At 42.1% G+C, this 27,958-nt stretch overlaps 1 protein-coding gene and 2 long non-coding RNA genes across 6 annotated transcripts in view; 1 reads left to right on the top strand and 2 right to left on the bottom strand.

Annotated features, from left to right (window-relative positions):
- Positions 1-27,958, top strand: part of PAK5 (p21 (RAC1) activated kinase 5) — a 302,347-nt gene that overhangs the window by 212,017 nt on the left and 62,372 nt on the right. The window lies entirely within an intron of this gene.
- Positions 706-7,663, bottom strand: LOC107969943 (uncharacterized). Its single transcript, XR_001712122.3, has 3 exons — positions 7,543-7,663; positions 1,625-1,755; positions 706-844 (listed from the first exon to the last, which is right to left on the bottom strand). It is a non-coding gene; the product is annotated as an uncharacterized LOC107969943 (long non-coding RNA).
- Positions 11,476-26,992, bottom strand: LOC107969944 (uncharacterized). The gene is made up of 4 exons (XR_001712123.3): positions 26,624-26,992; positions 20,431-20,538; positions 15,771-15,912; positions 11,476-13,927 (listed from the first exon to the last, which is right to left on the bottom strand). It is a non-coding gene; the product is annotated as an uncharacterized LOC107969944 (long non-coding RNA).

The following is a 27,958-nucleotide window of genomic DNA, read 5'->3' as shown; positions in this document are numbered from 1 at the left end:
AAAAGAAAAGAAAAGGAAAAGAAAAAACATTGAGTGGAAAAATACCGCAGGTCTCTTTCACTTGTGGGTGCATTCAAGTGTGAGGTTTCTAAGGGCAGGCTTCCAGTGGTATCTTTCACCCGAAACCTGCAGGCTGCTGCAGTGCTGCAGGCCATTGCTCCTACCATGAAGCAGGAGGCAGAGCAATGACTACTTGCAGCAGCATCTGACATTAGCAGCCCTCACCTCCTGCCTCATGGGTCAGCAGCATCTTTGCAGGACATGTGAGCTGTGAGGCTGGAAACCTCATTGACTGGAAACCCCAAGCCAAGTTCACTTTCTGAAGTCTGTAGGGGTGGGGAAAAGGAGCACTTTTTAAACAACACTAAGGAGAGGTGCATGAGGAAATAGCTTTCTTCAAATCTCCATGTCCTAAAGCCAGATCCCACTTAGCTTACAGCAGAAAGCTGGAGAAACAGCTGAATGTGATAAACCTTCTCTAGAAATGAAACCCTGTGGTATGTTTAGCAGATATTTTTATCTATAGAAGAAAATGTGCTTCCTTTGAGAGTTATTTCTAAAAACCTTTCATTTTTATGTTTTTACCACTTGAGAGCACTAAGTATTCATCATAGGCAGCTTAGCAAAATTAGAAAACTATGGAGAAAAAAATAAAGACCTGTCATTTTTTTTGAATTTTGAATTTTGGTGTATTTTTTACACCATTTTAACACAGACACGTGCGTACACATACACGGAAGAGTGAGATTGTTGACTGTATTTACACAGTTTTGATTTCATTTTTTCACCAAATTTCAGGGGTTACCAAAGTTTCTTGGTTCTCAGTAACTTGTCACAGCACCTCCTAGAAAAATAAATAAATAAAAATAAAAGCCATTCCATTTATTAGGTAATTCAGTCCAAACTGTAAGTATGGCATAACAACAAATACATGTAAATTGAAATTTGCAAAATACTTATATTTCATTCTGAAACACTGGTGAAATGTGCAGGCCTGCTGGACACCGCCTCACTTCTCCAACCTTGGAACCAGGTTGGATACCACACCCTCACCCTCATTTCCTGTTCCACGTTGATTTTCACACAGGACTTTTTGTTTGTTTGTTTTTGGTCATGGCAACTGCCAGATACACTGCTTTACATTTGATGTCATCAAAATACATGTAGTGTAATCTAATGTTGAAAGATGCACTAGTAATTTAGATGGTATCTTACAAGTTAGATATTGTTGTTTCCTTCAAAATTTTAAAATAGCCTGCCACAGCATTGTAAGTTCGCTGCAGTTAGTTCCCTTGGGTACCTTGGCATATGGTTTGGGAACTATGAACTTAGTCTCATTACACTGACAGCAAGATTATTTTTATTATTTTTCTTTTTTTTCTTTTTCTGTTTTTGTTTGTTTTGGATTTGCAATATTATTTTTAGTGGCCACATTAGAATTCTACGGATGTGTCATAATTTTAAAACCCTCTTATTGTTGGAAACTTATGTTGATTGTTAGTTTATTTTTATTGATAATTTCATTGTCTTCAAATGGGTAAGAAACTCCATTGTTTTATGTAAAGGTCGAGTCTTTGAATCCACAATTACTACCCATAGTTATTTGGCCTATTTATATTCTTACCTTGCAGTTTCAGAGCCCAGTGAGCCCAATTAGCTGGTGGCACCTGCAGTCCTGAATGCTATGATTTTTCACCTTCCAAATCCTATGATCTTCATGGTTTTGTCACTGATTTGATTTTGGAAACAATGAGCCTAAAACAGGAAACTATTTTTTAACCCATCAGCTGTCCTTCAGATTTTCAAGTTAATGAATAAAAATAAAGCCAAGGAATTGACAAGCCTATAAATTGTCAGCAACCAGCAAACCTAGGAGAACACAGGGAAGGAATGAAGACAGAGCCAGGCACAGTGGCATGCACCTGTAGTTCCAGCTACTGGGGAGTCTGAGGCAGGAGGATCATTTGAGCTCAGGAGTTCAAGGCTGCAGTGAGCTAGGATGGTGCCTGTGAATAGCCACTGTACTCTAGCCTGAGAAACATAGCAAAACCTTCTCCGTAAGAAAAAGAAAAGAAAAAAATATGAAGACAAATAAAAATCATTGTGAAATTCAAAAAAGTCTTACTTTTGATAACTTCACACCAAAAACCTGTGCACAGCACTATGTCCTACACCATCTGTGGGCGTGGTGCAGCAAGGGAAGATATGAGGGGACTACCCAGCATGGCGCATAGCTTCTTGGCACAGCGTTGTAGAAAGTGGCTCATATTTGAAGTTAGCTCTTCAATTAAGGGTAGATCCTCAATGGATTATTCTTCCATTAGCTTTAAACTAGCATGAATCAAGTCAAATGAGAGGGTGTCCGGGCAGAGAGTGAGAACATCAGGATGAAGGAGTTATCAAATATAAGGAGATGGTGTTGAAGCTAGAGCTTATGAAGGTGGTGGAGGTCATTGATGGTGGAGGAGGAAGTGGTTTGCAGGTGATGGAGGTGGTTAAAGGTGGTGGAAGTGGTGGTGGTGGAAGCTGTGGAGACAGTGATGTCAGTGGAGATGGCTGGTGGATGTTGTGGTGGCAGTGGTGGTACTGGTAGTAATAATACTTTTTTAACCTTCATGAATGGCTACTTGTAGATGTAAATGGCCCGCATCTATTTTATGCCCAGTTATAAAGTTCTGTTGCCCACAAACCAATGTGAAGAATCCTTACTTAATTGCTTATAACAGATTCATAATTTGTTTGTTTGTTTCTGTGAGATGCGAACTCACTTTGGGATGTAGGACTGGGGCTCATGGTTAGTAACATATTTGAATACACATTACCCCATCTAAGCCCCTGTGAGGTAGGTATTATCCTTCTTTTACAGACTGGGTGATCTGAGGCTCGGAGAACCCAAAGGACTCGCCAACAGTCACACAACTCTCAAATAGCAGAGCTGAGGCGTGCTCCACCCAGCTCAGGAGACTCCAGAGCGAGGGCCTTTCCACAAAGCACAGAGCTGTGTTTGAGATCGCTGTGACTTGTCAAGGGTATAATGGGAACACTAGCACGTTATAAGACAGAGAGGTAAGGAGAAAACATGAATCTTAATTTCAAGAAAACAGATAAGTTGGAAGAAATTCTGTTACCTTTATAATATTTCTACCCCATCCTGGACATGGCATAAAAATCTTTCTAGAAGCACCTTCCAAGTGTTCAAATTCTACTCTTTTCTAAGGTGTTCACCATATCCATACCTTTTTTAGGTATTCAACATTCAATTTGTTCAGCATTATTGAATACCTGTCATGGGCTAGGCATGATGTCAGTGCTTGGTGAGATGTGAAATTGAATATGTCAGTGACTGAGATATTGATAACCAAGACAGGCTAAAATTTCTATAGGACTGGACAAAAGTTGCATTTTCTGATACAGTTCTCCTATGCCTTACTTATTTTTATAGCAAAAACTCTTTCTGCCAAATTTTGAGAGAAGTATGTTTAAGTCTGTCTCTAGAATTGTGATTTTCCTATGTTTTTCTTACAATATTTTATTGTCTAATATTGGACCTCATATTTAGCATTGGGTTAAAATTGTCTTGACTACAAGACATACCATGACCCTAAAGTGGGATTGTTGGATCATAAAGCATATGTACCATTGAATTTAGTAAGTACTGACAGATGGCTCTCCAGAATGATGGTACCAGTGTACTCCCCACCAGTAAAGCACAAGGTTGCACACCTTACATTCTCACCATGCCCTGGTATTATAAACTGAATATTTGCAGGTCTAAGGAGGATTTCATTGTGGTTTTTATTTCCTCTCTTTTCACTATTGTGTTTGAGCATCTCTTCATATCTTGTTAACTGTTGGACCATTCATTTGGTGAATTGCGTATTCAAATCCTTTGTCAACTTTCCTGTTGTTTTGCGAGATTTCTTGCATTAGTAAGAGTTTCTTTAATGCATTTAACTTTAAATGCCCCCTTGTCTTATACTTTCAAACCTGATTTCCTTTTGTTTGTACCTATCTTAGTCTAATACTGTACTTTTATTTGGGTATCTGTAAGCATTGTCTTATAAACAGCATATAGTTGTTTAGTTTTATGTTGTTTTGTCTTTATTCAGTCTGACATTTACTGGAATTTGGTACAATAATTTGGTACATTTATATTTAGTATCATAACTCATCTACTGGATTTCATTTCTTCCCTATTACTTAATGCTTTATTTAATGTACATTTTTATTTTCTCCTCTTCCTTATTTCTTGCTGATTTGATCATGTTGCTTTTCATTCTGTTCCTCTCCTTTATTAACTTGGAGTTTCCACTTTTCCATTCCACTAATGGATTCTCCACTTTCTGTGCTCTTGTGATCAGATACCTTCCTTTTTTACTATATTTTTCAACAAACTCCCAACTCACTCCCCCAATAATATTAACTGTTATCTCTCCCCACAAAATGCAATATGTCCTCCCTATTTCTGATTCCAATAAGATGAGACAATTAGAAAAATGTCTTCCATTCCTCTTCTTCCCTTTCTCCACTCCTTGTGACACAGAGACTTTGAAATACTTTTATTTCCCTAACTCCTAGATGTTGACGGACTCATTTTATACATACAGCACTAAACTATTAGAATTTTCTGCACATTGTGTTTTAAGAGCCCTTATTTAGCAATTTTATAACACATCATTCCTAGACAGTCTTACTTATCCATTCAGAATTAATTCAATAAAGAGAGAGAGAAACATAGAGAGAGATACAGACTGAGTGCACACCAGGTGTGTTGCTTAACACAGCAGTCCCCAACTTTTTTGGCACCAGGGACCGGTTTTGTGGAAGACAGTTTTTTCCACAGACAGGGGTGCGGATGGTTTCAGGATAGAAGTGTTCCACCTCAGATGATCAGGCATTAGATTCTCATAAGGAGCACACAACCTAGATCCCTCACATGCTTGGTTCACCATAGGGTTTGCAACCCTATGAGAATCTAATGTCGTTGCTGATCTGACAAGAGGCAGAGCTCAGCTGGTAATGCTCACCGGCCCACCACTCACCTCCTGCTGTGCTCCCTGCTTCCCAACAGTCAACAGACACTCCGGGTATGGGTCCATGACCCGCGGGTTGGACACCCCTGAATTAACTGAATTAACAGGTTTCCCCCTCCTCCTCATGTTTACTTCATCTTGAGGTCAATGTCTAGATTAGCACTATTCCGTAGAACTTTTTGTGATCATGTAAATGTCCACTAGGGTACCTACCAGATACATGGAGATATGGAGCTCTGGAAATATGTTGAGGATGACTCAGAATTGAATTTTTGATTTGATTTGATTTTAATTAATTTTAATTTAAATAGTCACATATGTCTAGTGGGTACCATATTGAAAGGGAAGATCTAGATCATCTGTTATTTGGATAAAGTCTTGACTAGCATTACCTCTAAAATGGTTAGAGATAACTGTAATATATGATCATGTTTTGCTTTCTTAAATCTAACATATAATCACGTAAATATTTGGTTTTGGTTTTGCTAATGAGTGAATTATATCGTGGTTGAGTATAGGTTTCCCAGTCCTTTCCTTTCAGGTTGGGCTTGCTAGAAGCAGAACCTCAGATGGGGATTCTTCTGCAAGTGACTTACTGAGGGAGATGTCTCAGGAGGCACCCATGACAGAATAAGGTAGGCAGGAGAGTGCTGAAGAATATTATGGACAGAGCTGTGGTTTCAGTTCCAGTCTAGCCTGAGCCTGAGACCATGGAGTATCAATGGCACCATGGGGTTGTCTCACCTGGAGATAGCAATTCTGACTTTTATTAACATTTTTCAATAAGTCATTAGCTGAGACCATCCCCAAAGAAGGGCATAACACCCCAGGCCCTGCTGCATGAGGCTGTGAGCCCTCTCTGGATAACTGTGGGCTGTTCTCAGGAGGAGTGGCCTGCCATTGCCCGTCAGCCACCACAGTCAGACCTAAGTCAACTGCAGGACTGTACTTATTTAAACTTCAGGTTTTTAGATAATAAGCCCATTGGTATTCTCATTCTTTCTTGGAAGTATATAAGAGTTTTTTTCATTCTTAGAATTAAGGAATTTTCTAGGATATGCCTACATAAGTATTTTTAATTTTTTTTTCAAATCAGCCCATTAATATTCTCTCTTTCCTGGAAATATGTAAAAGACTTTTTTTATTCTAAGAGTGAAAAATTTTTCAGGATATGCCTAGGTGTGTCTTTTTTTTTTTTTTTTTAATCAGTCCTGCCCTGAACTTAATGACATTTTCTTAAGCTGTCTATTCAGGTCCTTAGCTCGAGGAAATTATCATCTATTATTTGTTAAATTCTGCCCGCCATCTGTTCCTTTTTATTCTTCTGACACTCCCTTATTTTGCATGTTAAGTCTCTTTTTCCCCTATGACTTTCCTCTCTTTATATTTTTGCATAGGTTTTGAGACATCTCTTCTACTTGTCAGTCTAAACCTCATGTCTCAGCAGTGACCATCTTCTCCTTCAATCCATGCTTTGAATTGCCTATTTCCAGACACTTTCTTTTGTGTCATGCTTGAATCAACAGAGATGCTTTTGTTGCTTTTTACATTCAAGTTGTCTTCTGTCTCTTCCGGTAGCTCTGTTTTGTTGGGTAAGGGTTTAATCTGTTCTGAGCCATTGTTCTCTCTCTCTCTCTCTCTTTCTCTCTCTCTTTCTCTGGCTGCTGGATACCTTTGGTTATAATATATTAATATATATATTTTTTTCTGGCTATTTTCTTTCTCTGTGTGGTAGTAGTCCCATGATTAGAGGAAGACAAAGTGGAAACTACACCTGGGGACTGATGGCGTGATGCAGGCAGACTGTCAATTCCCCATTGAGATGCGCGGAGGAATCCCTCTCTTCCTCCACCATCTCTCAGACTCTCCCAACCTCCAGGGCAGAGACTCTGTATAGCTTTTAAACACCACATCTCCAGAGCTGGGAAATCCATGGTGCCATAGTTCACGGTCTTGGGTCCCCATATCACTGTGAGCCATGTTCTTCCCAGGACCTGAGCCTGCTGTCCACCCATGTGCAGCTAGAGCGCAGCCTCTTCCCTATCCAGGTGGAAGCAAGCCCACAAGCTCTCTCTGTTGAGATGTCCTCAGCACCCAAGCCTTGCTGGTCCAACTGCCCATCAGCCCCAGACGCCATGTGGTCAAAAGAAGTGGACACCCTGGAGTTGAACATGGAGGAGAGGGAGAATTGTTTAGGTCATGATGGTCCCAGAATCCTCCTCCTGCTTTCCGCAATCCTTCTGAAGAGACCTGAATTCAAATTTTCATTGTTCCCTTTCAGGATCTTTGTTTCAACAAATGCCAGCCAAATACCAAGCCCAGTGCTGAGGACACAACATTGAATAAATCAGGGATGAGTCCTTCCTTCTAGGAATGTTTACTGCAAAGGGGAAATAATTGTCCATGTGATCTAGCTCTGATTACAGAGTGTTGTGAATGGGCAAATAAAGGCTGTGGTGGAAGGGCAGTGTTGCTGATTCATATTTCTGCCCTCATTTTCTGTACCCACCTTGTTACAACAGAACTTCCTGCCATGTTATCTGTACACTAAAGGTGTCCGTTTCATTCCATCTCATCCTTGGACAACGTTTAACAAGTTGCATGTGAAAAAAGGTGGCTGAGATGATGGAAAATCTAGAATTCAGGTGATCTGATGATTGGCTGAGAGTACTGATGATTGGCTGAGAGCATGATGATTGTCTGAGAGCACTGATGATTGGCTGAGAGCACTGATGATTGGTTGAGAGCACTGATGATTGGTTGAGAGCCCTGGTGATCTTCTGTCAAAGAATCAAGGGAGGGGGAAGTAAACAATTACTTTCTTCAAACACTGAATGACTGTCCCACAGGAGGGGAATTTAGTAACCTCTAGGAATCCCCTGGAAGGAAAAATAGGAAGAGGTAAGTGAAGGCAGCACAGAGAGACTCCAGTACTTTACCTCAATAGGGCAAGACTTGGAAATGTGTTATCCAGCAATGCAAGGGGCTGCCTTGGAAAGGTGAGCTCCTCATCTTTAGGAATGTTCAAATATTCATCCAACGGCACCCGTAAAAGGGACCTGAACACAGCAGACAGGGCAGGAGAAAAAGCCAGGAAGAACTGGGAGTTGAGAAGTTTGTTAGGGATTTGGTGTCTGAGAAATGAGAGTATTGGGCAGTGAAAAGGGGTAAGAGAAGTGTGGCCAGGTTGCCAAGTGTGTCTCCTTCAAAGAGAAGTGTGGAAGGAATAGAATTGTTTTTCAGTTTTATCTTGCCATGTCCTAGATAATAGCTAAGTTTCCTGAGATCAAAAGCAGTCATGGCTTTTTTCTTCCAGACTTTCTTTGTTTCTATTTTCTCTGGTCTACCTAAAGTAAAACAACAGTAAACAATAGGATCTGGCCAGGCACAGTGGCTCACACTTGTAATCCCAGCGCTTTGGGAGGCTGAGGCAGGCAGATCATTTGAACTCAGGAGTTCCAGACCAGGCTGGGCAACAAGGCGAAACCCTGTTTCTACTAAAAATACAAAAATTATCTAGTTGTGGTGGTACACACCTGTAGTCCCAGCTACTCAGGAGGCTGAGGTGGGAAGATCACTTGAGCCAAGGAGGTCAAGGCTTCCGTGAGCCATGATCCCATCACTGCACTCCAGCCTGGGCAACAGTGAGATAAAAAAAAAAAAAAAAAAGAAAGAAAGAAAGAGAGAGAAAAGAATCTGAGAGAAGCCACTTTCTACCTTCCTTTCTTCCTCTTAAAACCTCCAGTCCTGAAACATATGATATGTTATGAAAATATCGATTCATCTCAGCTTTTCCTTAAGTTACTTGTACTTATAGAACTGTACCTGTCACCCTGCTCAATAAAGATTTGATGATTGAATTAAAAATAAGTTCCAGCTGGGCGCAGTGGCTCACGCCTGTAATCCCAGCACTTTGGGAGGCCAAGGTGGGTGGATCACGAGGTCAGGAGTTCAAGACCAGCCTGGACAACATGGTAAAACCCCATCTCTACTAAAAATACAAAAAAAATTAGCTGGGCCTGGTGGCACATGCCTGCAATCTCAGCTACTCGGGAGGCTGAGGCAGGAAAATTGCTTGAACTCAGGAAGCAGAGGTTGCAGTGAGCCAAGATTGTGCCATTACACTCCAGCCTGGGTGACAGAGCGAGACTCTGTCTCAAAAAAAAAAAAAAAAAAAAAAAGTTCCAGGCCGTAATAGTCTGTCCTGTGTATCAACATATGTCTCAGCAATAACACTGGGCAGGGGATCTTAACAGAAAACTCTGTAGCCACATGGAGTGGAGCTATGTTTTATCAATTTGATTATAATTTAGAGGGGTTAAAACTTGGGGGGTACCTGACTTTTTGGAGTTATGTAGTATTTACTGCATGTTCTGGCACTTCCTAGAGCTGTTCCTCCTCCCTTGATAGTGTCGCCCAGCGCTGTATGTTCCTTGGAGTATGCTGTCATCTAGTTGTGTGAGAGCCACATTACAAGCCTATTTGTCACATACTTACATAATGTTTATTTTTCCTTATACTAATATTACCTCCACTGAATGTTAATTCGTTGTAGCGTTTCTTTTGATAAGTTCGACCTTTTCTTCTGAGATGTATCTTCAATTTCAGGACACAATTTAGAGGCTTAAAGGTATCTTTGATGCTTTGACAACAAACCTCATGTAAACTTTCACTTTTTTTATTTTTCGTGCTTTGGTAGAAGAGCTGTTCAGATAAGAATTGGGATTCTTGCCGGGCGTCGTTGCTCACGCCTGTAATCCTAGCACTTTGGGAGGCCGAGGCGGGTGGATCACGAGGTCAGGAGAACGAGACCATCCTGGCTAACACGGTGAAACCCCGTCTCTACTAAAAATACAAAAAATCAGCCGGGCGTGGTGGTGGGCGCCTGTAGTCCCAGCTACTCGGGAGGCTGAGGCGGAAGAATGGCGCGAACCCAAGAGGTGGAGCTTGCAGTGAGCCGAGATCGCACCACTGCACTCCCGTCTGGGTGACAGAGCGAGACTCCATTTCAAAAAAAAAAAAAAAAAAAAAAAAAGGATTGGGATTCTTGGGTCTCATCCCTGCAAATTGAGTAAATCTCTCAGCCTCAGTTTTCTCATATTACAATTAAGCAATTAAGCGCTTAACTGTGCTAGCTGTTTCCAATGTCATTACATTAACCAACTGGTATAAAAATAAAATCGTCTGGGAAGAATTACTTACAGTACAGATCTGGGGCCCAATCCCCAGAGTTTTGACTCAATGTCTTTGAGAACCACTGGGCTAACTCGTTTCTTTCCACTGATTGAAATTTTAAATGGTTAAAGCAGCCTGGCTTTCTCAAGAAAAGTACACGGGCGCCACCTACTGTCCCTGAAAAGTTCGTACAGCTCACACATCAGATGTATTGAAGCTTTAACTTGGCAGGGTTACCAGTTATAAATGCAATCGAATTTGCATTTTAATTAGTGAAGCCGATTATGTATTGAGATAAACAAGTGTTGTGCCATCGACTCACTTGGAATAATTAGTTTTATCTCACTTTTGATTTATGACTTGGCATTTTTCTGGACTCAGTTATGCCTCTCAGGCTTATTCTGTCTGAACCACACACAATTGCAATAGTCCAGCTTTTTGCAATTATCTGTATTTTTGTACAACTCCAGAAAAACCAAAGTGAAAGAATAAACAAAAAGACTTTCCCAGAAGAAAATGGCAATTTCTAACTTCTTCCTATGCCTACTGGCATCGTGGGACAGACTGCCAAGGAATTCAACCACATTCCACCCACTACCCACTCCTGGACTTCTATCCTTAGACTCTCACTGCCCCCAGAATAGGGAAGGTTATCAGGCCCCTAAGGAAGGACGCATGCTTTGCTTGGCTCTCTGGGCCTTGTCTGGGCACTGCACCCCAGTGTATTATCACCCTGCTGTGTCATAGAGCCCCACATCCCACAGTGCAAGCCACAGGCTAGCAGCAGCAGCATCCCCTGGGAGCTTGTTAGATGTGGAATCTCAGTCCCCAGCCCAGCCCTGAAGGATGAGAATCTATTTTAGCAAGATGCCTGGGGGATGTATATATGTGTTAAAGTTTGAGAAACCCTACCATAGAGAACACAAAGCCTTTAGCCGAAGAGAACGCTGATTCCCTTCCCAACATGCTACTTGTCTTTGCCGTGTTTCCAGCAGCATGAAATAGTCTGGAAGGATGAACATTGGGCACATCTGGCGTTGACATTAGAATCTGCTACTCGCTACTGGCGTAATTTGAGGAGCACCTGAAACTCTCTGTGCTTTCAGTTCCTCATCTGTAATATAGGAACTGCCCTTTTTAATTCAGGAAGTTGTTGTGGGCTAACATGTGTACTGTATTTGACATCATGCATGGTTCATAGTGATAAATATTAATTTCATTTCTACCCACCCCCTGCTTCCAAGTAGAAGTACAATGGAGTGTAGTTTCAACATTGCTTTATTTTAAAAATTAGCCACAGTGTCTTTGACATGCTTCCCATCAGAGGTGGTGTCTACCTTCCCTCCCCTTGACGTGGGACTGGCTCGTGATTCTCTTGTAACCAGAAGAATGGGGAAGAAGTTACTCTGAGGCTTCTCAGCACTAGAAAAGGAAAGGCCATGTAGCTTTCACCCGGTTTTCTTGGGTTGCTTGCTGTGGGGGCAGCATGCAGCATTGAGAAAACTCCTTGCTGGAGAGGCCTCATGTGGTGCTCCAGCAGACTGCCTAGCTGTGCCCCCAGACAAGAGTCACCATCCGCTGCCAGGCCACGGGAGTGAGCATCATGGATGTCTGGCCCTTGTGCCCTCAGGTGGCTGCAGCCCCAGCCAATATCTGACTACAGTGATCGACAACTGCCCAGCAGATGCCCTTCCAAAATTCCTGACCCACACGATTATGCAAAATCAAAGAGTTGTTTGGGGGTGATTTATTATGCAGCAGCAGTAAGTGGAACACACTTTGGTTGGTGGTTTTTGTTATTGTTTTTACTTCTTCAACGAAGGACTTATTCTAAGTCAAGATTCGACAAACTGTAGCCCTCTGGCCAAATCTAGCCTACATCTGTTTTAGGTTATTGTGAATTTCCTTTAATAGACTTTGCTTTTTAGAGCAGTTTTAGGTTCACTGCAAAATTAAGTGGAAAGTACAGAGATTTCCATATGCCCCCTGCCCCTACACATGCACAGCCTCCCCCTTGATCGACATTCTCTACCAAAGTGGCATGTTTGTTGCAGTCAAAGAACCTCCATGGACACGTCATTATCACTCAAAGTCCATAGTTCACATCAGGGTTCACTTTTCATTTGCACATTCTATGGGTTTTGACAAATGTCTGAGCTGTATCTACCATTGTCATATCATAAAGAATCGCTGCCCTAAAAAATCCTCTGTGCTCTACCTGTTCATCCCTCCCACACCCTAACCCCGGACAACCACTAATCCTTTTATTGCCTCCTTAGTTTTACCTTTTCCAGTGAGTCCTGTGGTGGGAATTATATATTACATAGCTTTTCTCAGATTGGCTTCTTTTACTTAGTAATATGCATTTGTTTCCTTCATATCTTTTCATGGCTCGGTAGCACATTTGTATATATGTTAATACATTGTGGCTACAATAATTTTGAACAAATTGATCTGTTAGATTAAGAATAACAAGTTAAAAATTTCATTTTACCTTCACTTATTTCTTCTCTGATGTTCTTTCTTTTGTTATGTAGATATGACCTTCTGACCTATAACAATTTTTATTGCCTTGAATAACTTCTTTGAACATTTAACAAGGCAGATCTGCTAGCAACAAATTCCCTGAATTTTTGTTTGTCTGAGAAAGCCTTTAAGTCTCCTTTACTCTTGGAGGATAATGTCACAGAGTATAGAATGCTAGATTGGTGGAGTTTTTTTCTCAACACATTCAATATTTCACTCCACTGTCTTCTTGCTTGCATGGTTTCCATGAAGTCAGATGAAATTCTTACCTTTGTTCCTCTAAGGAAGTAAGGTGTTTTTCACCTTTGGCATCTTTTGGGATTTTTTTCCCTATCTGATTTTTCTGTAGTTTGAAAACGATATGGCTAGGCTTAATTTTGACATTCATCGTGGTTGGTGTTCTCTGAGGTTCCTGGATCTGTGGTTTGGTGTCTGATTTTCAGTCATTATTGTTTCCAACTTTCCATCTGTTCCTTTCTCTCTGTCTTCTCCTTTTGGTATTCCTATTAAACATATACCTTTTCTAATTATCCCACAGTCCTTGGATATTCTATGCCTTTTTCATTCAGCATTTTTTTCCTTTGCTTTTCAGTTTTGGATGTTTCTATTGAGATATCCTCAGCCTCAGAGAGTCTTTCTCAGCTGTGCCCAGCCTACTAATGAGCCCGTGAGAAGCATCCTTCATTTGTTAGTGTTTTTGATCTCTCGCATTTCTCTTTTATTCTTTCTCAGAACTTTGATCTCTCTATTTACATTGCCCATCTGTTCTTGCTTACTGTCCACTTTATCCATTAGAGCCCTTAGCACATGAATCATAGTTATTTTAAATTCCCAGTCTCATAGTTCCAACATCCGTGCCATAGCTGAGTCTGGTTCTGACATTTGCTCTGTCTTTTCAGACTGTGGTCTTTACCTTTTTTTATGCCTTGTGATTGTTTGTTGATAGCCAGATGTGATGCACTGGGTCACAAACGGTGGCAAATAGGCCTTTGGTGAGGTGTGGGGAAGGGAAGGGTTCCATAGCCCTGTGATTAGGACTCAGTGTGTAGACCTGTGATTAGGACCCAGTCTGTCTTGAGCCTGTGCCCTGGACTGTGAGCTTCATTCAGTTTCTCAGTTTTTCCCTGAGCTAGGACAGGGTGGCTAGGGGGAAATGGAGTTGGGTTTTTATTTTCCTCCAGGTCCATTAGGCTCTGCAAAAAAATTAAAAACCAACAGTTTAGGCTCTGATAAAGTGATTTCTATTGAGGGAAGGCCTTGTTAAGAACTAAATGCTATGGCATATTTTTAAGTGGTTTCTTTTTCCCTCCTCTTGACAGAAGCATGAACAGATTTTTCTCTGATAGTCACTGTGAGAACCTGGTTAAGCTCCTGGAGATAAAACTCACAAAAGGGTGGGTGCCCCCTCAGATTGGGCCCTCCTGGAGATTTTAACTCCCAGACCTGTGCACACTGAGCTTCCAGCAACTCCTCAATCCCAGTTCAGATTTCCTACCCAGTACTGGTTGCCATGGACAGTTCTGCCTGTGGGTTTCTGCTCTGGTAAGCTGTGATCTTCTGTATCCTCCTGTCTGCCTCTCCAAATTCAGAGGAGCAGTTTGCCCTGTGGCCTTACTTCTCTGACAGAACTAAGAAGATTCTTGAAATTTTCTGTTTGTTTAGTTTTTAAATTATTGTTAGGATGGCATGGCAACCTCCAAGCTTCCTATGTGGCACTGGAAAATGGACATCCCATCTGTTTTTGTCAATAAAGTTTTATTGGAATACAACCACACTCATTCATTTCTACATTTTATATGGCCACTTCTGTGCTGTGGCAGAGTAGTTAAGTAGTTGCCACAGAGACTTGATGGCCCACAAAACCTAAAATATTAGCTCTTTGGACTTTTGTAGACAATTTTTCCTCACGTCTGTTCTAGGCAATAGGGATTGAATAATATGTAAAATAAAGTCTGTTTTTAATAGATTGTATAGTCTAATGGGGGGGAGATACAGTAAAAACTAATAAACATCACGTGGTGATAAATGTCATGAGGAAACTAGAGAAAAGGGGAAAAAGTGACAGGGTAATGGGGTGGCCCAAGAAGGTAAAGTAACATTTCAGCAAAGATGAGAATGGGTTGAGGGAGCGCCTCTGGGGGTAGCTGGGTGATATGGTTTGGATCTTTGTAACCTGCTCAAATCTCATGTTGCATTGTAATCACTCATGTTGGAGCCTGGGCCTGGTGGGAGGTGATTGGATCATGGGGGTGGAGTTCTCACGAACGGTTTAGCACCATCCCTCTTGGTACTGTCCTCATGATAATGAGTGAGTTCTTGCAAGATCTGGTTGTTTACAAATGTGCGGCCCCTCCCCACTCTCTCTCTTGCTCCTGCTCTGGCCATGTGACATGGCTGTTTCCCCTTTGCCTTCTGCTGTGATTGTAAGTTTCCTGAGGTCTCCCCAGAAGCTGAGCAGATGCCAGACTTATGCTTCCTGTACAGCCTGCAGAACCTTGAACCAATTAAGCCTCTTTTCTTTATAAATTACCCAGTCTCAGGTGTTTCTTTATAGCAGTGTGAGAACGGCCAAATACACTGAGAAATATGTTCTCCAGACGGAGACGACGTTAAGAGGAAATGCGCTAAGTGTGCCAGGAGGAACAACAGACAGGGCCCAGTGAGAACTGGAGCCGCGTGTAGGAGCTGAGGGCAGGGCGGCCCCAGAGGACGGGCCTCATTGAGAGCATTAGATTTGGGGGTCTGCTGTCTGCTCTGTTTCAGTGTCTAATCAGTACATATCCCTGCAGCATTTTCCATGGGGGACCAGGCACCCTGTGCCTCAGGGGCATGGGGGTGGCAGAATGACATTGTTGTGCCTGCAAAGAGGAGAACAGAGTTTTTCAGGACGGCTCCCTAGAAGAGACATCACAGCGGTAGTTCCTGCACAAAGGATTTATGGAGGAAATGTTCCCAAGAAAAACTGGTAATTACATGAAGGAAATAGGCAGGAAAGGGACAAAAGTGAGTAATGGACAATCTCAAGTAAGTTCCCACCTCTGTCTGATTCCCAGGGAGCTCTGGAGCACAAGTAACTCCTTAGACTTTCTTCTCTCTTGAGGCAGAGTTGGGCTCTCACACTCCCATATAGGGAAGGAAAAACTTTTTCCTCTGTCTTCTGGGTTCTTCGGCTGAGGCCCTGCAAATTAGAGTGATGAAAGATAGGTGAAGAACAACAGTAAAAACAAACAGACAGGCTGAAATTTATTAGCACGTGCAGCTTGCATACACACGGGAGAACTCCGTGATGAGTAACTTAAAGGGGTGACTAGAACTTGGGGCTTATATGGCATCTTAACAAAGATGGATAATTTTGTAGAGAAGTGACAAGAAAAGAGCTTTTGATGATTGGGGTGGCAAATTGTGGGAAGGTAAATACATGGGGAAACAAATAAAAGATAGGGTTAGTGAGTAAGGTGTGTTTGTGTAGACTCTCTCAGTACCATCTCTTCTCTGATAATAAGGCCGTTATCCCCTTCCTGGAATGGGAGTTTGGGTGGGGGCAGGGACACCTTCACAACAGGACTTTATGTTCTGTTTTTGGGCAGATAGGAGGAGAGTAGAGAGTTCATTCTGAATCCACTTTTTCTCAATTGTCTCCACTTAAAATAATTCCTATTCCAGAGTGGCATATTACTCCCCGGCATTACCACTTCTCTGCCTATGCAGGCAAAGGGATCCCAATAGGCCAAGAACAGTCCATTGGAGATGAATATCTTGGTCCTTTCCTGCTGCTGTAACAAAATACAGGGAATGGAAAATTTACCAACAATAAAAATTTATTTCTCGCAGTTCTGGAGGCTGGAAGTCTAGGATCAAGGTGCTAGCAGGTTTTGCGTCTGGTGAGGGCACAGTCTGCTTCCGAGATGTCCATTTGAATGAGCACTGAAGGACAAAAAGGCCAAAAGGGACAAAGGCCATGTCCTCTCGTGGCAGAAGAGATGGAGGGGAAATGGGCCCACCTAGCTCCCTTAACCTTTTATAAGGGCACTAATCTCATTCATGAAAGTGGCACCTTCATGACATAGCCACCTCCTGACAGCCCCACCTCACACTGGGATTTCACTCCCAACCTGTGAAATGTGGAGGGACACATACATTCAAATGACAGCAATAAATTACGTGCACAGACCATTAGAAACAAAGCACACAGATGCCGAGGGAGGGACACGCCAGAACAGTTAAAGAAATCCAAGCGCATCTATGTAGCCTGTCAACAGAGTCTGCTACAAAGACCAAAAAGGAAATGCCTTAGGATCTTTTGCACATGCCGACATCTTATATTTGCCTATTTGTTAATTCAAACATCAGGTACATCCCCTGTTTGCTATTTGGCTAAATATATTAATATATATGATCTTAAGTAATAATGCTGCAAGCACACTGCACCATGCAGAATCGGTCTACAGTCATGGGATGGAACCACATCAAAACCCCATGCCCAGCAGTTTTGTTTTAGAATTCCAGAGAAACACAACAGAGATAGCTGCCAGTACAGGCTTACTGTGCAAGGCCACATTCAAGCTCTACCTAGGGGCAGCATGCAAGGGAAGTGTTTAGTAATGATTATCTGGAGGATGCAAGCTAATTCTTCCACTTCTTTGATGCCTTCCATAGTGGCTATACCAATTCTGAAGACATTCAATATAAAAATAACTGTGAAGTTTATTAGCCAATTATATCCATTCGGCTTTGTGTATGGCGGTGTGATTTCAGCTCTCACCAAGATACTTTCAGGAAGATGCCTTTAAGCCCTTGCAGTTGCTTTTATCTATCTTCACACCAGGGGGCAGGCTTGAGTCGTTTTTATTCCTTTGTGTGTTATTCTTGGAAAACAAAGGCTGTGTCTTATTTAAAACAAAACAAAACAAAAGCTAGTACACTTGGTTACCTCAAAGGAAAAGTACCATTTGGCACTTACTTCTACCGTCACAGGCTGATTACAGACCTTCCATAGAATGGATTTAGAGTGTTACATATCCATCTGTCCTGTCTGGATTTCTTTCCACTCCATTTGGAACCATTTTTGAGGATCCATTTGAATTTTAAACAGGAAGACATAATGTCTATGCTAAAGTTCCACCGACTAATATACAGGCCAAAGTTTCCAAATTCCTAAAATTGAAAATTTGTCAAAATTTATAGTCATTTTTAATGTTTTGTGTTGCTGGTGTAAAATCTTCCAGGATAGTATGGCCAGTGCCCAAATGCAAAAACACCCTCATGTTCCTGCCTCTGATGGCTTTGACCACTGGTGGCTGAGGGTTGGCAGCAGAACTCCAGGACCGTGCCTTTGGTGGACTCATTTGCCCCATGTGACCCCCACCATAAACACAGGCCTTGCAGAAGGAAAGGAAGAGTTTGCATCTCGGCCTGCTCTGTCCCCTTGAGTGTCTTTGCCTGGAAAATGTCAGTGTTTTCACACTTATGTTTTGCCCTCGACCTGGATATGTGGGCACCTATGCAAGGTTAAACTGTGATACTTTGATTTTCATCAATTTGGAAAGTGGTGGCACTAGCTCAGTTGCTTAGGGCAGGACAAACGGGGCTGCAACTGCAGGTGACGTCTTCATTTGACTCATTCTCTTGGCTGTGACTCTACCTGAAAGCCAACTCATCAGCTGGCAAATTACAGCCACTGAACTGGGCCTGGGGAGGCAAAGGCAAGTCTGTCTTCATTACTAGAGAGGCTGTGTAAAGTGCTTTCCCCTTCCCACCCCAGCATCATGTGGTTGCCAATGCCCTGTTACACAAAGCCCAGGTGTCTGACTGCAAAGAGAAGCGGTTCTCTCATCCTGAGCCCTTCCACCAGGGGGTTGAATTCATATGTTCCCGACAATAAGTACAACTTGGTGAAGAGGCATCACTAATTCACAAAATCTGCAGATACGTTGCTTTATTCTTCATCATGTTGAAGATCCTTCATTTCTAGGGTTTTCCTTTTCTCTTCTTTTATTCTTGTTTCCATCACCAGCTGCATCAGATAGATGAAGGAGCAGCAGCTGGACAGTTTAATTTATTAGGGCTGTCAGGGCCAATCTACTGCTGATAATAGAACACAGTAGAAGTGGATCTGTCTAGTAAAGCACATTTAATCTAAATGATTCAAATAGTGTTTCAGCAGCTTCCTATAAATTAATTCATTTTAGAATCCCCCTATTAACTTGCTTTTAATTTCAGAATATGTGCACATTGCACACACATTTTTCTCTTAAAAATACCCTGTCTGATCATGCAGAGAAGATATTTGATATTTAAAATATTTTTCCTCTGATTTTGAAAACAAGATTGAAAGTCAAATTAAAAGACATCACTTGAGATCATGGATGTCTGAACACCATGTCTTACCTAGAGACAATGGAGGATTACTTGTCAGTTCAAATCCACACCACGAAGGAATGCTTCCACCTCAAGTTTTGGACTGACTGGCTGTCCTCCAAGCTCTGGAGTCCTCTTGGCTAAGGCATTCATAGAAACTTCCTTACTTTTCATTATTTCAAATAATCTCAAATTTACAGAAAAATTACAAGTACCATATAAAGAACTTTATGTCCTGAATCTATTAATTTGCCAACCTGACATTCTGTCATTCCAAATACCATAGTGTGTTACCTACCTGCTATAGAATGAATACTTGTATCCCTCCAAAATTTGTATGTTGAAATCCTTACCCTCAGTGTGGTGATATTTGGAGGTGGGGCCTTTGGCAGGTGATTGATTAGGTCAATAAGGGCAGAGCCCTTATGAATGTTATTAGTGTCCCTGTCAAAGAGACCCCATACAGCTCCCTTGTGTGAGGTTATAGTGAGAAGATGGCTGTCTGTGAACCAGGAAGTGTGCCCTCACCAGACACTGTTCCTGCTAGCACCTTGATCTTGGAATTCCCAGCCTCCAGAACTGTGAGAAATAGATTTCTATTGTTTAAAAGCCACTCAGTCTGTGACATTCTGTTAAAGCAGTCTAAATCGACTAATAGTACCAAAAAGAAGCATCATTTTCTTTTTCTCCTTTTCTTTTTTCTTTTCTTTTTTTTTAGACAGAGTCTTGTTGCATTGCCCAGGCTGGAGTTCAGTGGCATGAAGATCATAGCTCACTGTAGCCTCAACCTCCCAAGCTCAAGTAATCCTCCCACCTTAGCCTCCCGAGTAGCCGGGACTGCAGGCACATGCTACCTACCATGCCTGGCTAATTTTTTAAAATATTTTTTGTACATACAGGGTCTCTCTAGTCTGGTCTTTAGTTCCTGGGCCCAAGTGATCCTCCCACCTTGGCCTCCCAAAGTGCTGGGATTACAGGTGTGAGCCACCATGCCTGCGTTTTCTACACAGCCACATGCCACCATCAATGTTAAGACATTAACACTGAGACCTTACTGCCACTTATTTATCAGGCCCCAAGAAGGTTCTCCAGTTGCCCTAATAATGAAGATCCAATTGAAAGTAACATGTTGCATATTTTGTCATATCTCTTTTTAGTCTTATTGATTCCAGAACAGTTCCTCAGCCTTTCTTTATATTGGCCTTGGCACTTCTGAAGAGCACAGGCCAGTTGTTTTACAGAATGTCCCTCCATTTTCCTTTGGCTGACACTTTCTCATAGTCAGGTTCAGGTGATGCACCTTTGGCAGGACTATCAGAGAAGCCATAGTGGGCTGTACCATTGTTCCAGATTCAGTGTGTTTCATGGCTGGCGGCGCTCACTCTGATCACTCAGTCGAACGTGGTGTCTGCCAGGCTTTTCAACTCCAACGTTACTCTTTTCCCCTCTGTAATTAGAAGGTATGGGAGGAGGAAGTTAGTAGAGAATATGAAATATAGACTTTCATTTTTAAAACATAAATCAGCAAAAGATCTTTTATATCAAATTTTAGTTAATTTTCTAAAATTGATTGGCTTTCTTACGTCTCTTTGTTCTAGATGCACACAGAAGGAAATTATCTCTTGGTGTCTCTGTTTCTCATTTCATGGGGAGGCAGGTCCTACAATGCTTGAAAACCAAGGCCTATACTCTCTCACCCCTATGTTTTTAAGTTTTAATTGACATTTAATGTATTTTTTAAGTGCACAAGTTATGAAGTGTACAGCCCAACACATTTTCACAAAGGAAACACATCAGATCAAGAATCACGATGTTATAGACCCACCCCAGCAGATTCTCACCTTGTGTCCGCTTCCATTCTCAATCACCTCCATGGGTCACCGCTGCCAACTATACATTTTGCTGGTTTTTGAACTTAATTTTCATGGAATTCTTTAGTACCTGTGTGATTGTGCCTGATTTCTTTCACTCAACATTATGATTATGAGATTCAGCCTTATTCATGCCACTGTATATAATTGTAGTTATTGCCCCTCCTGGGCTACCGTCCACATGTGGGGTCTTTTACTCCTTCCTTCACTTGACAAGCACCTGTGTATTAGTCCATTCTCACACTGCTACAAAGAAATAGCTAAGACTGGGTAATTTATAAAGAAAAGAGTAATTGGCTCACCTCCTCTGCAGGCTGCACAGGAAGCATGATGCTGGCATCTACTTGGCATCTGGGGAGGCCTCAGAAAACTTACAATCATGGGGGAAGGCAGAGGTGGAGCAGATATATCACATGGCTAGAGCAGAAGGAAGAGAGGGCGGCAGGAGGTGCTACACACTTTTGAAGACTGAGATCTTGTGAGAACTCACTCATTATCATGAGAATAGTACCAAGGGGATGGTGCTAAATCATTCATGAGAAGTTCACCCCCAAGATCCAATCACCTCCCACCAGGCCCTACCTCCAACATTGGAGATTACTATTTGACATGAAATTTGGGCAGGGACACAGATCCAAATCATATCAACCTACTAAGCATCCAGAAATTTAAGTAAAGTGAGTAACACTGGTGCTTACACTTTTGACCATCTAGTCTGTCTAAATTCTCTTCACTTTTTTTTTGAGATGGAGTCTCGCTCTGTCACCCAGGCTGGAGTGCAGTAGCGCTATCTCGGCTCACTGCAACCTCCACCTCCAAGGTTAAAGCCATTCTCCCACCTCAGCCTCCCCAGTAGCTGGTATTACAGCTGCATGCCACCACACCCGGCTAATTTTTTGTACTTTTAGTAGAGACGGGGTCTTACCATGTTGACCAGGCTGGTCTCTAACTCCTGGTCTCGAGTGATCCGCCTGCCTTGGCCTCACAAAGTGTTGGGATTAAAGGCATGAGTCACCTTGCCTGGCAATTCTCTTCACTTTTAACCCAGTGGGGAAGCAATAATAGTTGTCCACTGTATACCTGACAGTGTGCCAGATGTTAACACATACCATGTCTCACTTAATCCTTCCTCCAATCTAGCAATATATCATTATGTCTGTTTTTTAGGGAAGGAATCTGATATTTACAGAGAGGTTTCCATAGTTCGCATAAGACCTTATAGTTAGGTGACAGAGCAGATATTCAAACCTACATCTATCCATGTGCAAAGCTGGCTACAGCAGTCATGAAGATGCCCTGCTTCATATCCCCTGAACACACCTGAGTTTACCTGCAGCTTTGGTGGACTCATCTCATGCACACTAACAGTTTCTCTCTGCTCTGTGTCCAAGGGCTTTCTCTGACATAACAATCCTGCCCAGAAATGCCAGGCAATGAATGCCCCCAGAGGTAATCCTTAACCAATGTGGAAAGGAAGTTCTTGGATAAATACCCCCACTTCTCTGACCTGCATTTGACATGGCTCTGCAGGGCATCTGCTGCAGCACAGAGGCCCAGTTGCCCACAGCATTAACCAGCTCACTGGGGCACCCAATGTGGATTTCTCTCATTTTCATTGCACTTTCTTCAGTCTGTCATGTGGCTTTCTGGAATCTCCTCACAAATAAAGAACCTGCACTAAAGTCCTTCTTCCTTGAGTTGCTTTCAAGGGAACCCAAATTAGAACACTTATTCTCTCTATGGTTCCTTGTACTGGGGTACCTAGTGCTTCTGAATAAAGCTGCATGCCAGATAACGCCCCAGTGAGGAGTTGTACATGCCTGGGCTTTTCCTCCCTGCCATAGAATGCCTAGCCTACAGCATTCCATGGCCCCTTGGAGGCGGAAAACTGACAAGACAACCAGGTATCTTTTCTCTAAATGTCTAAAGAGGGAGGAGAAAGAGGTGTCATTTTGGTGTGTAGGTGGCAAAGGGACAAAGCAGATCAAGCTGGAGGGACTCACAAAGCAGGAGGAGTCATCAGAGGTCACAAGTTTGGATGCAGGGGTGTGAATAGGATTTCTAGCTAAGAGAACAAGCTTTGGCTCTAGAGAGACCTGGCTTCAAAACCTGATTCCTCCACTTAAACTATAGCTTTGTGACCTTCACTGAGTGGCTTATCCTCCATACTTCAGTGTCCTCGTGCCATATGCTGTTGTGTCAAACCCCTGTTAACCTCAATAGCAAAGGGGACCCCATTCAAGAGGCCAGAGAAGAGACCCAGAGCCAGAAAATGAGACATGGGTTTTATTAGGGGGCTCACATACAGGGGAGAGGGTCCAGTGGCAGGAAAACCACAATTGCTTGCAAATAGCATGCAGTTTATGTAGCATTTTCACTTAGCACCTTCCCCCTAATGACATCCAGCTGGCACCCTTCATTTAACCCAAAACTCAGGACCTCAGTGCCCTAGACAGCTTGTGTTCCACAGAAGAGCCCAGGGGCTCTGATGTTTATCATTGACAAGGAACTAATCAGGTTGGCCACTCCCGGATGCCCTAGCTTGGAACACACATTCAGGTGCATCTGCCATACAGGGTTATTCTAAGGGTGTGCTTAAGTTATTGCTATCAGGTGTGTTTACCCTGATATCAATAATTTGTGGTGTGGTGATCATAATTCTGCCAATCTTATAGGATTTTTTAGTGGATTAAATTTGAAAATATATGTAAAGCTCTTAACACAACTGTCAGGAAGTAAAGCATTTTTTATGATGTTAGCAATGTGAATGTAGCAGTTAAGATGTGGGTTCTGTAGCTAGATGGCCTGGGTTCAGAGGCACAGCTTTTCTACCTCCTGGCTCAAGACTCAATCTCCACACCTGTAAAATGGGGATAATAGTGCAAATCTCATACGGTTGTTATGGAGATTATATACAGAGAGAGACGGAGAGCAGGCACTTCAAAGGGTGTGTATAGCAGCACAGCATAAGCACTCTAATGTTATCTGTAAATCTAGAAAAATAACTTGAATCCATAAGCTATCTGGAGTCAGGAAAGCCCTATCATGGGTGAGGATGTACACAGTTTTGCTTAACTAACGTACCAGTTGGGGTATTAGCTCATCAAGAAGAACAATATGGAAAGACAGTCTTAAATGTTTTTCTCAGGCAGAAGCTGTATGTGAGCTGGGGATCAGCCAGGGAGAGGCAGAAACCTTTGGGTGCCAGGAGGAGCTGATTCTCTGATATAAGTAGGGCAGAACTTGGAGTCTTCAGGGAATGAGGTAGAATGAATGGAAGGGATTCACAGAAGCGGGAAGAAGAAAACAGAGAAGGTGGAGTTGACACAGTTAAGGAAAATGGATGGCTACCTCCTCTCTTCCAGGTAAAGCTTGCTGCTGCCAATGTGTTCTCCCTCCCCAACTAGAAACACTTCCCAGGAAAGGCCAAAAGTGCTTGCATTACTTCCTGAGAGCTCCATCTACCCAGAAAGTCACTGTGTCATTGGCAGGTAGCTTGTAGGCCATTTGGCCATTTTCTACACTGGAGGCGTCTATAATCTTTCCCCTCCAGGGCACCATTCTTTCCAGCTTGCTGCACTTTGTGATGCTTCCATGTTGAAAGTAGTCCCTCCCACCTTCCTGGGTTCCTTGCTAAGATAAAATGAGGCAAAATAAATCAACTTGGCTTTCACATCAAAGCCACCTCTGTCTAAACCATCTGTGACTTAGAGGAATTAGAACTGAAATTCGTGAGTGATGACATCTTTGTTTTGTTTGCTTGCCTTTTGGTTTTTGTTTTGTTATTTTCTAGTTAGAGTAGATTGAATAAATGGATAGTTTTGCCTGCTAAAGCTCTGTTACATGTACAGTTCAGGCAAGATGGGGAATATCCTTGGATTCAGTTCTAATTATTCCCTCAGAGGAAACCGAACTTTGATTGATGAAGAGGGTCCTTTCTGTGTTCAGCTCAGATGCTGTGGTCACGTTTGACTGATTTGGAGCAGCTCTGAATCTCAGCTCTGTCAAATATTGCATGAAAACCAAGCTTTTTACTAGCTACTAATCTAGCATGGAAAAGTCCTGCAGTGCAAAATGATGAGAATAGAATGATCTGCAAGAAGAACTTTTAGATTCTCAGAAACTGACTGACGAATCAGCCTGAAGCACTAGCCATAAAGATAATTAATGCATGACAGGTGAGCATCGGTAGTTAGCACATCCCAGATACCAAGGGGCTGTGCTCCACCTGAATACAATGCAGCTAGCCATGGGCACTATTATTCCCTAGGTTGTATGGTAGCAACATTAGGAGCAAGGGGTCTGCATTCAGACATTACTGGAGTTTATTTTATTTATTTATTTATTTATTTATTTATTTATTTATTTATTTATTTTTGAGACAGAGTCTTGCTTTGTTGCCAGGCTGGAGTGCAGTGGTGTGATCTCGGCTCACTGCAACCTCCGCCTCCTGGGTTCAAGTGATTCTCCTGCCTCAGCCTCCCAAGTAGCTGGGACTACAGGAGTGCGCCACCACACCCAGCTAATTTTTGTATTTTTAGGAAAGACGGGGTTTCACCATGTTGACCAGGATGGTCTCGATCTCTTGACCTCGTGATCCTCCCACCTCGGCCTCCCAAAGTGCATTCCTGGAGTTTAATCCCGAGTTCACCAGTGTATTCGTCAACTATGGTTGCCAAAATGCTACATAGCAAACAACCCTACAAATGCTAATGACTTATAACAGCAAACATTTCTTTTTCTTGCTCATGGGTCTTAGGCTGGTAGGGTTACTCTGCTTTGAGGTTCAGGTCACTTAGAGTTGGCTGCGGGTTTTAGGTTGGGTTCAGGTCTGTTCTGGATGCCTCTTGGCATTTTTTTTGGACCAGCAACTGCCCAGGTCAGGTTTTTTTCAGGGCAGATGGCAAAGACTCAAGGAACCAATCGATATATATAATAGCCTCTGCTTTTGTCAGTTCACCAACATTCCAGTGGCCAAAACAAGACACACGGCCAAGTTCAAAGTCAGTGGGTCCCACTCTACTGGGAGGCTCTTAAAAAGTCACATGCAGACGGTGAGATATATCATCATCACAGGGAAGGAGGGAAGAATCGAGAGAATATTTCACCTGCTACAACCACTAGAAAGCTGTGGAACCTCAGTCAATGCTTGTAACTTCTTCTTTCTGATTTGTAAAATGAGGTGTAATAATAATATAAGTCTCCTAGGGCTATTGGGACGATCAAATGCAAGAGACAGATGATAGCACATAAAGATTAATAAAGGGGAACTTTCTTGTTATAGAACCAGCCCTTTCTGTTTTAACCCTTTTTGTCTCCTGACCGCTTTCCCCCATTCTGGTAGCAACTCTCTTCCTCAATTTCTAAATTCTTGGAAATTCTGCTTGCTTTCCTCTCATTTCCAGGGCTAATTCAAATTATTACGCTTACACATGAGGTTAAGGCAATGTGAATATCTTTGCAGACTCTCCCTTATAATAGGCTGTGGGAAAGATAGATGGGAATCCAGATATCAGCTTTATTATTATAAAGCCCCATTTACTAAGGAGGCCTTGTACAATATACACCTCTATCTCACCCTCCAGCTTAGATATAAGAGAGAGCTCTGCAAGGCTGATACTGGTCAACCTGCTACAGAAGAGTCACTTTACACACACTTACCTGCCTGTTTGGGGTCAGAGTGGGACTCTTAACCTCCAGAAGAGAAGTTCTGGGTCCTTACCCCATGGAAGTAGAAAACACAGGCTATGCCGACAGGAAAACTCTCCAGAAAAAATGAAGAGAAGGTCCTTTGAGCCATGCATGGGCCCTAACCGTTCTCCTTTCTCCCCTGCCAGATAAGCCACACTCCCTGCCACATGCAGATGAGTAGGGGAGGTGGGAGAGAACAGAAGTATTATTCCAGTGGAAGACTCTGCAGGGAAATGTGAGGACAGCAGAGAAGCAGTTCCCCTGACAACCTGTTTTGCAGATAAGAAAGGTTAATCCCTTGCTGGGAGCTTTCTATCCAGCAGAGAAATCAGCAGCCTTAGAGTCAGTGGCCTGGACTAAGATCAATAATGGTTATCTATTATGACAAATAAGTCTGTGTAACAAAGCACTCTGAAGCTAAAGAGCTTAAAATACACTCAAACTGCAAAACATTACTGAGAGAAAGAAGACATAAATAAATGAAAAGACATTCTCTGTTCATACATTGGAAGACATAATATTGTTAAGGTGAAAATGCTACGAAAGTCATCCATAGGTTCAATCCAATCCCTATCTAAATGTCAACAGTGTTTTTTACAGAAATAGGAAAACCATCCTAAAATTCATATGGAATCCCAAAGGGCCCAAATAGCCAAAACTCTCTTGAAAAAGAACAATGTTAGAGGATTCATACCTCCTGATCTCAAAACTTACTACAAAACTACAATTAAAACCAAAATAATATTATAATGGTATAAGAACGGACATCTAGGCCAATGGAATAGAATATAGCACTTAGAAACAAACCCTCACATATGAGGTCAGATGCTTTTCCACAAGGCAACCAAGACAATTTAATGGAGAAAGGATCATCTTTTCAACAAATAACGCTGGGAGAACTGGATACCCAACAGCCTAAAAAATGAAGGTGGCCCCTTATCTTATACCATATACATAAATTAACTCAAAATGGGTCAAAATGTAACCACAGAAGTTAAAACTATAAAACTTTTAGAAGGAAACATGGCGGAAGCTTCATGACATTGGATTTAGTAATAATTCCTTGAAAATTACACCAAAAGCGCAAGCACCAAAAGAAAAAAAATGATAAATTAGACTTATCAAAATGCAAAACTTTTTGCACTGAATTACACTGTTAAGAGAGCGAAAAGCCGTAGAATATGAGAAAATAGTTGCAAATAATATATCTGATAAGGGATTAATACCCAGAATATAGAAAAATCTGTAACAACTCAGCAACAATAAAAAGAAACAGCCCAACTCAAATACAGGCAAAAGATATAG

This window comes from Pan troglodytes, chromosome 21 (genome assembly GCF_028858775.2).
Source record: "Pan troglodytes isolate AG18354 chromosome 21, NHGRI_mPanTro3-v2.0_pri, whole genome shotgun sequence".
Taxonomy (NCBI): domain Eukaryota; kingdom Metazoa; phylum Chordata; class Mammalia; order Primates; family Hominidae; genus Pan; species Pan troglodytes.
The sequence above is the reverse complement of the archived record's forward strand: the minus strand, read 5'-3'. Positions and strand labels throughout refer to the sequence as shown.